The 17,969-nt window shown below is 35.3% G+C and overlaps 1 protein-coding gene across 20 annotated transcripts in view; it reads right to left on the bottom strand.

Moving 5' to 3' along the window:
- PTPRD (protein tyrosine phosphatase receptor type D) overlaps positions 1-17,969 on the bottom strand; it is a 2,536,342-nt gene that overhangs the window by 1,856,232 nt on the left and 662,141 nt on the right. For all 20 annotated transcript variants that reach the window (XM_059889411.1, XM_059889419.1, XM_059889414.1 and 17 more), the window contains exon 3: positions 8,490-8,560. The gene's annotated coding sequence lies outside the window, so the exon portion shown is untranslated. The remainder of the gene's footprint in view (positions 1-8,489; positions 8,561-17,969) is intronic.

The raw sequence follows: 17,969 nt of genomic DNA, 5'->3' as shown, positions 1-17,969 counted from the left end.
TGCATTCATGATAAATGTACCAATGTTCATTCTTCAGTAAAATACTATTTTAATGTTTAATGCTTCAAAACAATAGTTGGTAATTGTTTCAAATATACATTTGTTCATAATGAGAGCTTTAATTTGTATGCTCTAGGTATTTTCATTTTAACTAATGTATTAATAAGAACTTAATTTCTACTTTATTGACTATGCCAAAGCCTTTGACTGTGTGGATCACAATAAACTGTGGAAAATTCTGAAAGAGATGGGAATACCAGACCACCTGACCTGCCTCTTGAGAAACCTGTATGCAGGTCAGGAAGCAACAGTTAGAACTGGACATGGAACAACAGACTGGTTCCAAATAGGAAAAGGAGTACGTCAAGGCTGTACATTGTCACCCTGCTTATTTGACTTATATGCAGAGTACATTATGAGAAATGCTGGGCTGGAAGAAGCACAAGCTGGAATCAAAACTGCTGGAAGAAATATCAATAACCTCAGATATGCAGATGACACCACACTTATGGCAGAAAATGAAGAAGAACTAAAGAGCCTCTTGATGAAAGTGAAAGAGGAAAGTGAAAAAGTTGGCATAAAGCTCAACATTCAGAAAACTAGGATCATGGCATCCGGTCCCACCACTTCATGGCAAATAGATGGGGAAACAGTGGAAACAGTGGCTGACTTTATATTTTGGGGCTCCGAAATCACTGCAGATGGTGATTGCAGCAATGAAATTAAAAGATGCTTACTCCTTGAAAGGAAAGTTATGACCAACCTAGACAGTATATTAAAAAGCAAAGACATTACTTTGCCAACACAGGTCTGTCTAGTCAAGGCTATGGTTTTTTCCAGTGGTCAGGTATGGATGTGAGAGTTGGACTATAAAGAAAGCTGAGCGCTGAAGAATTAATGCCTTTGAACTGTGGTGTTGGAAAAGACTCTTGAGAGTCCCTTGGACTGCAAGGAGATCCAACCAGTCAATCCTAAATGAGATCAGTCCTGGATGTTCATTGGAAGGACTGATGTTGAATCTGAAACTCCAATACTTTGGCCACCTGATGCGAAGAGCTGACTCATTGGAAAAGATCCTCATGCTGGGAAAGATTGAGGGCAGGAGGAGAAGGGGATGACAGAGGATGAGATGGTTGGATGGCATCAGTGACTCCATGAACATGAGTTTGGGTAAACTCCGGGAGTTGGTGATGGACAGGGAGGCCTGGCATGCTGCGGTTCATGGGGTTGCAGAGTTGGACACAACTGAGCAACTGAACTGAACTGAATAACAAAAACCTTAATTACACAGAGTTGTGAGATCAAAAGAGGGAGCTCTCATGAACTGTAACAATAGCAGAGCCCAACACAAAGAAGACTCCTTTCCTGGCAAAGATTTAGCCCATGAAAAGCCACATACTTACTATAGCCATTCCAACTTCCTTTTCTTCTCTGCAAAAGCTTCTTCTTCTTTTGCCCTGGGGAACTTCGACTTGGTCTCCCCACGGTTGCAGACCAAAAAACTTCAATTTTCTGCTGATGCCAAATAAATGTGTCTTTTCTGGGAAATATCTGATAGACTGTTTGTTTCATGTCAACACTAAAAAAGTGCATTACTTACTCTCAGTCATATTGTACATCCTTGTCCTTATATGGACAAGACTCATATGTCCAGTCATTTTAAAATGTATTTCCAAATGTTTTGTTTAAGTAATATTTGCATTGTCACTGTCATGAGATATATTTCATGAAAGACAACAAATATTTTAGAAATATGTAATTAAATCTTGTCATCATATTTAAAGTATTAATATGTATATTTAAATAATGCTTTTAAAATTTATTCCAGAGAAAGTTCACACAAGATTTTATAAATAGAAGTTTCTATACCCTGACTGCTTCTGAACCTGGAAGGTAGTTTTCCTTCTGAAAAGAAATTCTATTTGTTATTTGTTAAATCTTACTGATCAATGTGAATGTCTAGTACCTTGAGAAAATAACACGCCTTAGAAATGTCAACCTTGGACTACAAATTCAAAACCCTTTCATAGTAATTGCACAATTAACTCATAATGTCGTACTTGAAAGAAATGATAAATGCTGTATTATATTCAGCACTGCAGATGTACCAATATGCTAATTCTAAGTGTTTCACCTCTGATATAATCATTTGCAACTTTTCTGAACTCCTTATAGAAATTTTGACACTTTATGATTATTAAGCAATTTCACCTGAGAATGATGTGACAACACATATATTTGAATATAACCATAACACAAATTATTTGACAGCCAGATTTGAACTGACTTTCTTAATAGATTTTCTCTAGTCAACACTGATCTTGGGAAAATGCATATTTCTTTCAGGCTGTCTCTGTGTATCTAAGAAGGAATTAGAATGGGCATTTTGGCTGACCACAGTCCAAATAGATGCAAAATTCAGATGAATTTTAGATAACTTAAAATTTAGGTAAATTTAAAATCCCTCACTCACATTAAAATAAGGAATTGAATAACATTTGAAAAGTATTTCCTTGGAGAGAGCTGTGCTATAATCTTCTCCCACTGACTTTTCAGGAATTTGGGTATAATCTCCCAATCCTAAATTAAGAGAGTGTGACTCTAAGGAGACCATTCAGTGCATTGGATAACTGTGCTACAAACTGAGGGGCATTTAACATTTAACCTTCCCACTTGAGAAATAGAATGAAATAAGGATTCTGTCTGAAAGGAGGGCAGTATCGTGAATAGAGCTCAAGGAGGAAAAGCTAGAGATAAGACCTGATGTCTAAAGTACTGAAAAAGGTTCAAACAATGAATCTCAGAAAAGTTTGCTACTTGCAAAGAAGATACTGATGTACCATCTGTAGAGATTGGTGGGGTCTTTGAAGGAAGCACAGATGTACTGATTAAAAAAAAACAACAAACAGCTTTAAATACCTGCCTATCTAGTAGGTATTCATACCTACCCTGTGCTGATCCCTGTACCTCTTCTCGCTCACCAAGCCCCCAAACTAAAGATACTGGCAAGTTGGAGGAGGATGAATCATATAAGGTTTGAACAGAGAAAGAGGAAAAAGCTTATAGCTTCATCCTTCCTAAATTACTAGTCTGCAAATGGCTCAGTCTGACATTGAGAGGTCTCAGCATTAAGCCAGACAAATGACATGAGTTGACACTCCGCTTTAAGATTCTGAATTGATCGTGGCCATTTTTACCATCGTAAAGTTGCAGAAATGTCAAGATGCCTGCTTGAGTTTATCAAGGGGCAGGGAAATAATCATGCTGAGGGTGAATGTAGTAGATACTCATAGACAAAAATAAAGTTGCTTTTGTGTATTTTATGTCATAGTCTGTGCTTAAATTTTCAAAGTATTCACAAGGATAAAGTGGCCTTCACAAGGGGGCAGTGTTTCCTCAATACAGGAGCACTGTTACTGCAAACACGCACTCTTAGCCTTACGTCATTTGCAATATTATCCGCCATGGCTTTGACACAAACACTGGTGTATTGGCCTGGATTCCAGGTATATTACACATTTACAAGAACTGTTTCCTCAGAAAAAGGAAGTCGTGGTCTCATAAGTGAGGAAGACACTTGGTTAATGATGTACAATTTTTAAAAAGGAATGAGAAGGATATGAAATTGGAACATGCCACAAAACCTACAGGGCTTCTCAGGTGACAGAGAAATTGCTCCAATCGATTTTAACATCCCATTAAGGACAGCCAGCAAACCAGGGGATGTACTGTCTGCAACACTGAAGCATTCCTCTGGAGACTCAGTCTTGGTAGAATAAGTGAAAGGGGGTAATTCCTTCTATTAATTCAGTTCACTCTGGCAATTGATAGGAATATTGAATCAGAGTCCTGAAAATTTCACACACTGAAGTGGAGGTGTGGAGAGGTCCTCCACTAACTAAATAGAAGTGAGAATACAATATGAATTATCAAGTTTATTATATCATAGCCTAAAGGTAAATGAAATTGTCTCCTCCAGTAATAAAAGGGAAATACCAAGTAAATGGATGAAAACTTTCATTATGATGTACAAAAAAGTAGAGATGAAAGCATAAGCATTACATTTTGTGGTAAAAATAAATGAGTAGGATGTGACCTTCTCCACCTTGTTCAGACAACATTGATTCCCCAGTTCACAAATATGGCTCAGTAACATGCAGAAATGTACACCTGCATCTTTCAAACAATAATTTTAGTCATGCTAATTTTGTGTAGAAAAGAACTAGAGTATGATTATTGCCCAGTCAAATGTATGTCAAATATTCTAATCAATTTAACAGGATTAAAAATGAATATATGTGTTTGATCACTACATATGAGAAGCATGCATTATATGACTATTTAGAAGAGGATTTTTATTTCCACTGATATTTCACAAAATAAAAAGAAAAAAGAACAATAACTCGACACAGTTATTGGGAAAAGACACAATGGTTCTCCAAAGATAAATGCATATATATTTGTAGGTTGGAAATGCTAATGTATTAATGAAATAAAATTCAAAACATTAGAGTTTATAGTAAAAACACAATAGGCTAACGATAAAATTCTTCAGCATTAGCTCCTACTTGGGGATGAATTTTATTTTTGTCCTTGTTTTGGACTACAGTGATCATTTACTTCTCTCAATAGATTTAGTTTTCAGCAACACATTTCAAACTTGTTTAAAAATACAAATTGCATTTTTCTTACTTCTGGTAGCATTTCTCATCTGTCCAGAGGAAGCACTGACATGACTCTGTGTGTTTTATAATAAGAGAGCTGAGAAAGGAATCCAAGATACTTGCCAGGTTTCTTTTTGGAAAACTGGGTAGATGGTACTTCTATTTACAGGAATGAGAAAGGCAAAAGGATGTTTACAGGAAGATATTTTGAGTTCAATTTTAGTATATTAGAAGTTGAAAAATGTATACACTATCAAATAGATATGTTGATTTGACTTTCAGGAATGAGATCCTAAGACGACATACTGATTTGAGTATCACTATATGTGATCATTATATATACATTATCCTTGAAGCTACAAGAGTAGATGAGTTCAACCACAAAACCATAAAAGTTATAGAATGAAAAAAAGAAGAAACATAAGAAGTTATTGGGTTAATATAAAGTCTTGAGAGGGAATATGTGGCAAAAAGGGAAACATAGAAAAGGGTCAGACGTTTTAATGACCCGGGGAGGTGGGGGCGCTCCATAATGAAACTGAGGGAATCCCCATGAGAAATTTACCTAATTAGAGAAATTTCAGTTTAGAAAATCTTGAAAATTTGAGCAATGGTCCCTTGTGTCTTGAACACCACACACTGTTTATTCAGTAAACAGACAACTAGCCAACTTGTTACAACACACGTCACTTCAGCTTAACTCTTGAATTCCATGGTTTGTGATTTTTCACCAGCAAATCTGAGTACATATTTTCTTAAATTTTCATCTGTGTTCTGGGAGGAAAGTAAATGCGCCCCCCCTTTTTTTTTAAAATTACGTCAAGAGACAATTCAGACACTTTTATGAAGTGGCTGGCAACTCAGAACAGGAAAAATTCAATCCAAGATGAAACAGAAAAAGTGATTACTCTGCTCATTCTGTTTCTTTAGAGCAAAATCATTGAAAATTCTGGGGCCCAGGAATAGAAGTAAAATTGGTAAGAGTGGGTTAAAACACACACACACACACACACACACACACACACACACACAAGATAAGCTAGATTTTGTGTGCTATGACTTGGTCAGGTAGAACTTGATCTCCCAGAATTCTTGAGTCTAAGTGAATTATTCTATCAGGTGCCTGGCCTGTGAAGAAAGCCATAATTAATGAGAATCACTCAGGATTCACTGGGTTGTGTCACACAAACTTCATTTGTTTCATTTTTAAAAAAAAACTGATAGAGTTTACTAGACTAGCATGCTTCCCTGGTGGCTCAGATGTTAAGAATTCGCCTGCAACGTGGGAGACCTTCAATCCCTGGGTTGGAAAGATTCCCTGGAGAAGGGAATGACTACCCACTCCAGTATTCTGGCCTAGAGAATTCCATGCACAGAGGAGCCTGGCAGACTTCAGTCCATGGACTTCCCTGGTGGCTTAGACAGTAAAAAGTCTGCCTGCAATGTGGGAGACATGGGTTTGATCCCTGGGTTGGGAAGATCTCTTGGAGAAAAGTATAGCAACACGCTCCAGTATTCTTGCCTGGAGAATTACCTTGGACAGAGGTGCCTAATATATATAGCATATATATATATATATATATATATATATATATGCTGCTAAGTTGCTTCAGTCGTGTCTGACTCTGTGCGACCCCAGAGATGGCAGCCCACCAGGCTCCCCCTTCCTTGGGATTCTCCAGGTAAGAGTACTGGAGTGGGTCGCCATTGCCTTCTCCGATATATATATATATATATATATATATATATATATATATATATATATATATGGCTATTGTTCAGTTGCTAAGTCGTGTCTGACTCCTTTCACCCCATGGTCCACGGACTACAGCATACCAGGCTTCCCTGTCCCTTACTGTCTCCTGGAGTTTGCTCAAACTCATGTCCATTGTGAGCTTCCCTGGTGGCTCAACAGAAAAGAATTTGCCTGCAATTCAGGAGACCTGGGTTCCAACCCTGGGTCAGGAAGATGCCCTGGAGAAGGGAATGGCTACCCACTCCAGTATTCTTGACTGGAGAATTCCATGGACAGAGGAGACTGACAGGCTACACAGTCCATAGGGTCACAAAGAGTCAGATGCACATACACATATGTACATACATATTCATTTTACCCTAAAAATTTCCTAAGTGTGAGTTCTATATTTTTACTACTTGTATATAAAATAGTATATAAAGATAATGGCAAATTTATGTAACTCATAAAAAATGTACATATATTTGAGTACATATTTAACAATTTTAACTGATGAAATGTTTCATCAGAAACATGGAGATAGCTCTAAAGTACATAAGTGGTGAAATGTGACTCAAAAACTGTAGATTAAAAGTTCAAAATTAACTAATGGTTAGTATAACAGACACTATTTATAAAACAAGTAAATGTATGTGTGTGTATGTGTCTGTGAGTGTGGGTGTGAGTGAGAATTAATTGGATGGTTGGGGGAAAGGTTGTTCAGAAACATGATACCAAAATATGTTAATAATATTTATAAATAACAGAAGAAAAAATGATTTGAGGCAAAAAGACACGCATTTGGTTTTATGGCATAAAAGTACATAAGAATCATTTAACTTTAAAATGAATTTCAATATGCAAAATGACTATCATGTGTTGAGAAAACTGACAGCACTTATTAGCTTTTATTTGACTGCAGCCTCAGACCTCATCATGTACGCTTGTTCAATTACCACTGTAGGACTCTATATCAAAGAACAAGATAGCTGAAAAATTACCTATAAGGAGTACCACCACAGTTTTATACTTAAAAAATTTACTAGTTTCCATTCTACACATAATTTTAATTTTACATCTATAGGTATTCCTATTACTAGATTAATTAAAAACCAAAATGAAATCCCAATGTTATACATTTTGTTTGAGGACTTCTTTGAAGGTCAATCTTAAAGGAAATGAACCCTAAATATTCATTAGAAGGACTGATGCTAAAGCTGAAGCTTCAATACTTCAGACACCTGCTGTGAAGAGCTGACTCACTGGAAAAGACCCTGATGCTGGGAAAGACTGAGGGCAAGAGGAGATCGGGGTGACAAAGGATGAGATGATTGGATGGCATCACCAACTCAATAGAATTGAGTTTGAGCAAACTCCTGGAGAGGGTAAAGGACAGGGAAGCCTGGCATGCTTCAGTCCATGCGGTAACAGTCAGACATGACTTAGCTACTGAACAATTACAGATGGTCCAGTGGTTAAAGAGTCCACCTGCCAATGCAGGGGACAAAGGTTCAATCCCTGATCCAGGAAGATCCCACATGCTGAGAGCAACTAAACCCGTGCTCCACAGCTACTAAACTTGCACTCTAGGGCCCACGAGCCAACAACTACTGAGCCCTCATGCCATAATTACTGAAGCCCACAAGCCCAGAGCCCATACTCCACAAAAGAAGCTACTTCAATGAGAAGTTTGCACATCACAAATAGGCAGTAGCCCCTGCTTGCGTTAACTAGAGAAATCCCACATGCAGCAACAAAGACTCAGGGCAGCCAAAATGAAATACAAGAGGGATGGTACAGGGAGGGAGGAGGGAGAAGGGTTCAGGATGGAGAACACGTGTATACTTGTGGCGGATTCATGCTGATATATGGCAAAACCAACACAATATTGTAAAGTTAAAAAATAAAAAAATAAAATAAAATAAAAACAAAAATCAAAAAATGATTTTTTTTGTTCGAAAAAAGTCATTCTTTAATTAGTCAAGCAATGATATTGATGTGTCTTTAATCCTACCTATTCTATATTACCATCAAGTCACAACTTTATTAGCTAAATTTTAGAAAGAGCCATTAGAATGAGTGAGACTTACCAGTGTACAGCCTCCTCCCACAAAATAACTAATGCTGGAGGAAGAAAAGTGTCCAACTCCTCAAGATTTCCCTGAAAGGAAAAAAATAGGAAACATATTTTTAATTTACATTTTTTGGCAGTTATAGGATGTCAAATCTAAATCAATTGATGGGATGAAAAAGGAGCACAATAATAATTGACACTTTATAGATTAATGGAATTGACTAATATTTTGAAAAAAAAAAAACATCAAAAAGGTGTTTATATTATTTCCTTGATGGAAAGTATTATAATTCATTTTTTAAAATTTTAAAATTCTTTTTAAAGAAAATATTTAAAGAGCAAATATAATCCTTAATTTTTTCTGACATAAAAGTTCATGCTATAAGAAACTACTCATTAATTAACCACAAACACCATGTTCTTTTCTTAAATGAGAAGTTACTTAAAAAATATTTTATATATAAGATGTTACATACATTTTTGTTCTGTGTTACATAATAAAATTAACTATTCACAATTTTTATTGATATACTACTAATTATATATGTTTTCTTATAGATTAAAAAAGTGTTGTTTATCAAAGTATGTTTATTATCTATGGAACTCTTGCCGCATACCCAAGTGACTGCTGTATTCTAGGATCATAATGACTTTCAAATTTACAGCACAATACTAAACACAAAATAATGAGGCCATAACTATAAAAAACCATGTACACCAAAAACCTTAAGTGAGTCAGCTTACAGGATAAACAAGTTAACTGATGAAGTCACCTGAAGTGCCCAACTCAAAGAAAAATCATAGACAATTAAATATTTAACTTTAAATCACACATCTAACAGCAGAAAATTGAACTGGGTGACAAAGATCAGGTGGTCCCATCAACTGCTTAATGATTGATTGGTCATGTGCTCCTAAGTTCCAAAAATAAATCACAAATGGCAAAATTTCTACCATTTACTAAACACAAAGAACTAAGCATTTAAGGTTCATCATGATCACTTATGTCTGACCCAAATATCCCTTCCCTCAGACAACCAGGCTTTTTATGTTTCTTTCTTCCTAAAATGTTCCTTTGCTGCCTGTCCAAATGTTATTCATTCTTTCTAAACCAAACTCTGAACTCACCTAATGTATGGAGCCATAATCTTTTTTGCATTCATAGACTTGTTTTAGTATTAACACATACTCCATCATGCATTTTCACATATGTACCTTTTTTCAATTACATCTTTAGTTCACTGGAACAGCAATAAAGTTCTATTAATTTTGTGTATATTCAGAAATTCAGAATTGAGTAGACTGGATTAAGCAGGGAAAATTATATTTATATAAATATAGTACATTTGTGTATAGATAGGTAGAGAGATATATATTACTTAGTTGATGGAAAAGTCTTGATACTATACGCTACATCTAAAATGATCAATGTCAAAATCTCTTTTGACTGACTAAGAAACAACTTCTGGTTTTGAAAGGAAGGGGCTGTTCTTCTGTCTAATTTGACAAACAGTTCTCGCTCAGGACTAACAGAATATTATATTGAAACTAATTTATTCTACATGGCTTTAGTGAATAATGTTAAAATCTAACAAGTCATTTCTGGAACCTCCTGCCGAACTTACAAAGAACTTAAGTTAAGCAAAATAATGTGTATTGAGTAATTCCTATGTGCCAGATGTCTTTTGTATATTGTTGATCTTTTTTTTTTTTTTCATGATTAATGCAAACTAATGAAGTAGAATTCATTGATTTCTCTTCCTTTCAGGTAAGAAACCTAAAGGAAAGAGATTTTTGAGTTACTTTCCAACAGCCTCCTAATCAAAAATGGTAGAGTTGGAATTTAAATGCAGGAAGTCTGACTCAGAGCCTTTTATTCTAACTACAATTACATGCTACCTGTGTCTACAAGTCACATATTCTAGTTAAAGGGGAAGGGATTTCCAGAAGGAAGGAATAAGAAAACTTTTTACACACTGATGAAATGTGAAACTGACTTCTTCCTTTTTTTTTTTTTTAAAGCCAGCAGCAGTTCCTAAAGAATTTCCTGATCACATCCCTTCCCCAAAATACTAAAGGCAGTTTTAGAACCCATGTAAACAAGTAAAACAGTGTCAGACTTTATTTTTTGGGGCTCCAAAATCATTGCAGATGGTGACTGCAGCCATGAAATTAAAAGACACTTACTCCTTGGAAGGAAAGTTATGACCAACCTAGATAGCATATTCAAAAGCAGAGACATTACTTTGCCAACAAAGGTTCATCTAGTCAAGGCTATGGTTTTTCCTGTGGTCATGTATGGATGTGAGAGTTGGACTGTGAAGAAGGCTGAGCACCGAAGAATTGATGCTTTTGAACTGTGGTGTTGGAGAAGACTCTTGAGTCCCTTGGACTGCAAGGAGATCCAGCCAGTCCATTCTGAAGGAGATCAGCCCTGGGATTTCTTTGGAAGGAATGATGCTAAAGCTGAAACTCCAGTACTCTGGCCACCTCATGCGAAGAGTTGACTCATTGGAAAAGACTCTGATGCTGAGAGGGATTGGGGGCAGGAGGAGAAGGGGACGACAGGGGATGAGATGGCTGGATGGCATCACTGACTCGATGGACGTGAGTCTCAGTGAACTCCGGGAGTTGGTGATGGACAGGGAGGCCTGGCGTGCTGCGATTCTTGGGGTCGCAAAGAGTCAGACACAACTGAGAGACTGAACTGAACTGAAACAAGTAAAATGTTATAAAAACATTATCTAGATATAGAATTACATTTGGGAGTTTAAAAAGAAAAAAAAACTTTATTTCTAGATATTAACATAGGCATTCAACATTATCAAACATTTTTGTTGACTTTAGAATTTAAATTATGGAATTTAACTTTAGGTAAGATTTAAAAGAGCTTTTAAATTTGACCTTTACCTCTCTGCTCTTGAACATCTTAAGCATTTTTATATTAACAAATACAGCATCTGTAACAACAGTGTGATTTTGAGCTTTTAGTGCTATGAATTTCACATTTCCCTAAGCCAACATTGTCCGATAAACTGTGCATGTTTCAGATATTAAAGCAATATTTAAAGATGGGGGGGTTCAAAACTTATTCATGGGAATACTGCTACTTTTTGTTTCTAGGAGCTGATTTACAAGCTGTTACGTCTTTTTCTTTTTTTAGCCACACCTCACAGCACACATGATCTTACTTCCTTGATCAGAGGTTGAATTGGTGCAGTGGAAGTTGAGTCTTAACCACTCTACTGCCAGGGAAGTTCCAGTGAGTCTTAAAAAAACCACTTTAAAAAAATATATAGTATGCATTTAACTTTGAGATTATTGCCAATAACATTCTCCCCTTTTAAAATTTAGGAAAAAATGAGTCTCAAGCACATTGAATCCATTGCTCAGTTTTACTCAAGTTGTTTTTAGAAGAACTTGTGGGGGCTTCCCTGGTGGTTCTGTGGTTAAGGCTCTGTGCTTCTAAATGTAGGGGGCTCAAGTTCAAACCCTGGTCAGGGAAACGAGGTCCCACATGCTGCATGACATGGCCAAATTAAAAAAAAAAAAAAAAAAACCTTGGGTTTTTCTTCTGTTTTTTGAAGCTGGGTGTCCTGTTATTTCTTTTTGCTTTATTTCTTTTGTGCTACACTATTATCATTCTCTGGCACTTCTTATTTTGCTTTTAGTTTTCACAGAAAAAGTGAATAATAGACTCTTCTCCAGAACATGCACAGACAAACAAGAACAATGTGTGGGTGTGGTGTGGGTGTGTGAATGCTATTTAAGGTCCTTACTTACATAAGATATGCCATTAAAAATTTAGAAGGTCATCACTAATCTTCATACACACTAATTATTCTTTAAAAAAATTAATGAACATCAGTGTTACAAATTAAATTTTATCTCATGGTCACTGATTTGAATTCTTGGATCACTAAAACTGACTATGAATAGGTAACAAATACCAACAGTTAAGAAGACATACAATATTGGGGAAAAGGTAAAATGTATTAAGTATGCCTTCTGATCTGTAATGAAATAAAAAAAAAGAAGGAATTTCTGAGGGTTATAAAAATATACAATAAAGTAAGTAAAATGTTTTAAAAAAGTATGTGTACTCATTTTGAAAATTCTTTAGCCCCTTGTAATAAAGGATACAGATAGTTAACATACCTTATCTGATAAAAGATACATATAATGAAAATATACATATAGTACAATGCTTTCATAAAAAGGTCATAAAATATAATCAAGCAACCAACTGGCCTCAATTCATAAAGTTAAAACTAACTCTGTATCACACTGAAATTTGATTTTTCCTATAATAATCTCCTATTTAATTTCTAATCTTCCCTTAAATCATAAATATCTGTCCCTGCCTTTGACTCTTCTCCTAATCTGTCTCAGCTTTCTCAGTCTTCTTACTACCCTACCCAGGTTAATCTCAAATTAACCTCTTAATATGCCCTCAAAGCAAAACCTTTATCACCTCTGTCCCTGCTAACTGAAAACTCTAGATCCGCCTGACAGTCCACTTCCTCCATTCCAAATTTTATATTGCCCAGCTCTGACAACTTGATTCTCATATCAATGAAACTCTTAATTAATGGCTTTTCAAATTAATAATAATTTATTTTGTAAAAAAAAAAATTAAAAAATGTATTGCAAATAAAGAGAAGTGTATATAAAGAAGCAAGGCAGCATGCTTCTGATGATTAATTATAGAGCACTGTCCAAGAACCAGAAAGCTTATATCTTCATCCGTTTGTGTTTAAAAAATAGGAGTATATATGTACCCATCTAAATCATGGGATGGAATATGTTTCATAAATGATCATTGCAGATTCCTGCTAGCCTGTAGGTCTAAAATAAGGTCTACTTTTAGATATTCATAGGCAGCTGACAGCATACCAACTGCCACTAATATTGCGTATCTTTCAAACAAATTCAGTATTAGATATTTCAAAAACTCAGATTAATTTATTAATGCTTTTGATAAGAACTAGAGCGGGTTAGAGTGGACAGTGTACATACAGTAGCAGCATCTCTGCTTTCTAAGATCTGTGTCCATCCCTTTTGCCATGACATCTTGGGATCTCGGACACACAAATCGGTAGCCTGTTTCCAGCTACATGATGACCAAAGTGTTACACATCATGCTTAATTCACTGATGTTTCTGGAAAGATAGGTCTAGCTAAACATTCTAAGACTGATTTTTGTGAAAGTGAAAGTGTTAGTCACTCAGTCATGCGGACTCTTTGTGACCCCGTGGACTGTAGCACGCCAGGCTTCTGTGTCCATGGAATTTTCCAGACAAGAATATTGGAGTGGGTACCCATTCCCTTCTCTAGGGGATCTACCTGACTCAGGGATCAAACCTGGGTCTCCTGCATTACAGGGGATTCTTTACCATCTGAGCCACCAGAGAGCTTGTCAGAATTCAAGAGTCGCATCAGATGATAACTCCACCACAAAATGTGAGTTGACTAGTCAGATATCAAACAGTAGCAGAAGACCACTTATAAATGTAGGAGGGAGGAGGGTTCAGGATGGGGAGCACATGTATACCTGTGATGGATTCATTTTGATATTTGGCAAAACTAATACAATTATGTAAAGTTTAAAAATAAAATAAAATTAAAAAAAAAAAGAAATTTGATCAGGTTTCCACAAACTATATAAATATTCTTTTGAAACAGGAAACAAATACATTTATTTTACACTCAGTGAATGGTTTAATTAAGACAAGTTTCCCATGGGAATAGACTTCTAATACTTGAGAGGGCAAAAATCATCTGTTGGAAATCATGTCAGGTATCTTACATACATGAAGATGTTTTGTTTTGTTGCCATTGTAGTATCTAGAAAATGATTCAATGGACAGGAACTTGAAAGACAGCTGAAATTAAGTATTTTAAAAGAAAAGGGAAAATAAGGCAAACAAACGAAACCCTTCTAAACTTGGCATTCTGTATAGCTATCATTTTTCTCTATTTTCTGCTTCTCATCATCCCCTCTTAGAAAGTAGTTTGCCTGTACTATTTTCACATCTCTTCAGGGCTTATGCACTTTCTCAGAGATCTAGGCATGGACACTGCTACAACTGAAGCTGCCAATGACCTCCATATTGACAATTCCACTACAGAATTAGTTTTCTTCCTATCACTCTGGTTATTCCTTTCTAATTGTTCATGTGTACCTCACAATATTTTTTCCTCAGCACTTCATCTTTGACACTTTGCCCTTCTCATTACATACTGTCTTTCGTGATGGCTTCATACAAAGCCATAGTTTAAAAAATATTACTAATAAATTCCACATGAATTTCTCCCAAACCTATAAATCAAAATTTACTATTGGACATTTATGGCTGAATGTCCCAAAGAGGTTTCCCATTCAACTTATAAAAGTGTTCGATCATCTTGCTTCTATTAATCTGTTCTTGCAATCTTTATTTCTGTGAACAATAATAATATATAACATTTTTCCACATTTTTTCTGCCCTTGACACTTGTAATATCTTTCTCATTCTACAATCTCATAAGGGAGATATTAATATTATCACCACACTGAAATGAAGAAACTGATGCACAAAAGGTCAAGTTACCACCTCAATTCACATAACTAATAAGTATCGAGTCTGAACTGCCTACATACTTAACCACTACATGTTGAAAGATATTGGCCCACTTGCACAAATTAGACTCTTTGGAATCAACTGAGATTTCACTTTTATTACCTCAGAAAGCTGTCATCATTCAGTTTCTAGATTACGGGTATAAAATATTTATTGTATCCATTTCTTCCTCTCCACCTCTATGGCTTCAACTTTAGTTTAGATCTTCACTTCTCATCTTGATTATTTGAATAATTATGGCTCTTTTTACTAGCCCTTATACAGACAATAAACTTTAATCTCTGGTCTTGAGTCCAAACACTTTATTCTGTTGCTGTTCAAGATCGGTCTATATAATTGGGAAAAAGACATATGACAATGAAAAAAGTTGATCTAAATAGCACCTTCATTTCCAATTGACCATATAAAAAAGGCACATACATAGATTTGATGGGCACAGAACTCTTAGCACCTCCCACAGCACAATTTCCTAGGATAGAATTTCTAACCATCAAAAATATGACTGAATTGTCAAAAAACTGAAAATCTATAAAAAGTCACCATTCTATCTGTACTTTGACAACTTAAAGTTCTCATTCACATATATAAAATAATACAAAGACCATGCCTTTTCTCTCCTGGAATGTCCAAGGCATGCAAACTGTCTGCATATCATGTTATGATCATGATATGCTAAAACAAAGTTATGAGAAAAAGGGGTCTTATGAGTTTTTTTCTGTCAAAATTAAATTTTGCTAGTCTCTAGTATCTGAGTATGTTCATACAGAAATGAAATGGAAGTTGCATTAAAGATTGTGAAGAGTTACTTAAGTAAGTCAGATTATGATGTGAATTCAAGAATATTTTATTTCAGTTTCTACTTGAAAGAGCTTTTCCTCACATAGAAAACACATAAACTAAAACTAAAAACATTTCTGTGTCCTAAGAAAAGTCACTAAGCTTCTATGACTCCTTACCTAGAAAGTAGAGGTTAGTAGATGATTTCTAAGATCTTTTTCTGCTCTACTCTTCCAATTTGGGTAGATTTTTCAAGTTGAATAAAATTTCTTTGGTATCATCATCAAATCAGCAAACTGTTTTGCTGGTTTAGAGAACAAAGAATGTAAGAAATTTATGATTTACAGTTTGAGCTTCACAATTTGAATTGTTTTAATTTCCCGTGAAAACAACACAGAAGCTTTAATGCCACTCCCCTAAACTACCTTCAGTTAATGTGTACTCCCTCAGGATCACAAAGACATGCACGTTGTTTTCAGTAACAAATGTCTGTCTTTCAGAGTAAGGATATAATTGGAACAGAAAAAGTGAATGACAGCAGCAACCTCAGAGTTTGGTAAAACTCTGCTCAGAAAAAAGTAAGCTTGAACTAGAGGAAGTGGTGAGATGAACAAGCATTTTTGGTTTAAAAGATCAATAAAAATGAATGTGCTGATGTAATGTTCCCGACCAGAGAACTCAAAAGTGTTTCCATTTTGTTTCAAGTCTGATGTCATTGAATTAAGAACCCTAACATAGTTTTTATGCAAGCAGGATGTAGCTTTGAGTAAACAGACATCCAGCACATTTGACCATCGCTCAAAACACTTTAGATACATCCAATAGGGAGTCCTTAAAGCAGACTTCTGCCCAAACCACATACTGAAAATTCCAATTACACAAGCAACCACATCACTACAACCTAATTGCCACTATCCTGAATGTGGGATGTGATCACTGCTTATGCACCCTTATTTTTCTCAAAGAAGCCTTAGTGATCCTTTCAATTTAGCAGACTGCCCAGGACTGTTGGGAGGATGAGCAGCAAACTCCGTAGCAACCAGAGGCTACAAATTGGTTTGTGCTGGCTTGTTTATGGGGCTTACTTAGTTAACTTTTTTCCAAACCAGTGGATATCTTAAACATTTCCTTCCCTAACAAGGAAAAGTTCTTTTAAAAAATGAGATTCTAAAACAATCAAAATGATAAAGAAAAAAAATGGGAGAAAGAATCTAGCAAAAAAGGTATTAAATTCAAAATTAAATTGAGCACTGATAAACCTCACTGTCAAAGCCATTTAAACAAATTGAAATGCATCCTTCCCTCTCAGTTTCACACAAAGTACAATATGCCCTATTTTAAAATTAGATAAGCTGCTTAAAAGCTATTACTGTAAAACTCCACCTTCTCGCTAACCAAATTTACTGTAATGTGGGGTAAGATATTTTTTCTTTCACTATTTCTATTTGTTGTTTTGAAGAGAGTGATACTTTTAAAATGTTTTTCATGTTCTTAAAGTAAATGCATTTCAATGTTTTTGAAAAATTAAGAATGTAAAAATATACAGTAGCTCCATAAAAAGACATACTTTCTCTAGAAGAAAAATACATTTAAACAACTCACAAAAACACATTATGCCACCAGTGAAAGAAAATAACTTTTAAAAGTAACAATTGTAAATGATATTTTATTTTTTCATGCCCCCACACACAAAATTCTGCTTTGAGAAATATATAGTTGTACCTTGAGATAGTTTGAAATTATGTGAAAGACTAAGACTGTATCACTGAAGAGTTTCCAGTTTTAATTTTAAATGTGCTAGAAACAGAATAAGTAGAAATATGAAATTCAATGGAATTGAATTCTTGGAAAGTCAAACTTAAAAGAACCAGATATCTAGATCTTAACCACAGAAAATAATTTTCTCAGGTGGTAAGTCACTATTTTTGAGATCTAAAATAAAATAAGCCTATGAAAACAAGCATACTATATTTTGGATCATCTATATGAAGCCTGTTATTAATTGGTATCTAAAACTGAGTGGTGGGGAATGAGCAAAACCACCAATTGCTTTAAGCCCCTATAAGACTTACTAAAAGATACACTATGAGCAATAA

This window comes from Bos taurus, chromosome 8 (assembly GCF_002263795.3).
Source record: "Bos taurus isolate L1 Dominette 01449 registration number 42190680 breed Hereford chromosome 8, ARS-UCD2.0, whole genome shotgun sequence".
Taxonomy (NCBI): domain Eukaryota; kingdom Metazoa; phylum Chordata; class Mammalia; order Artiodactyla; family Bovidae; genus Bos; species Bos taurus.
Note: the sequence above shows the minus strand (reverse complement) of the source record. Positions and strands in the feature narration are given on the sequence as shown.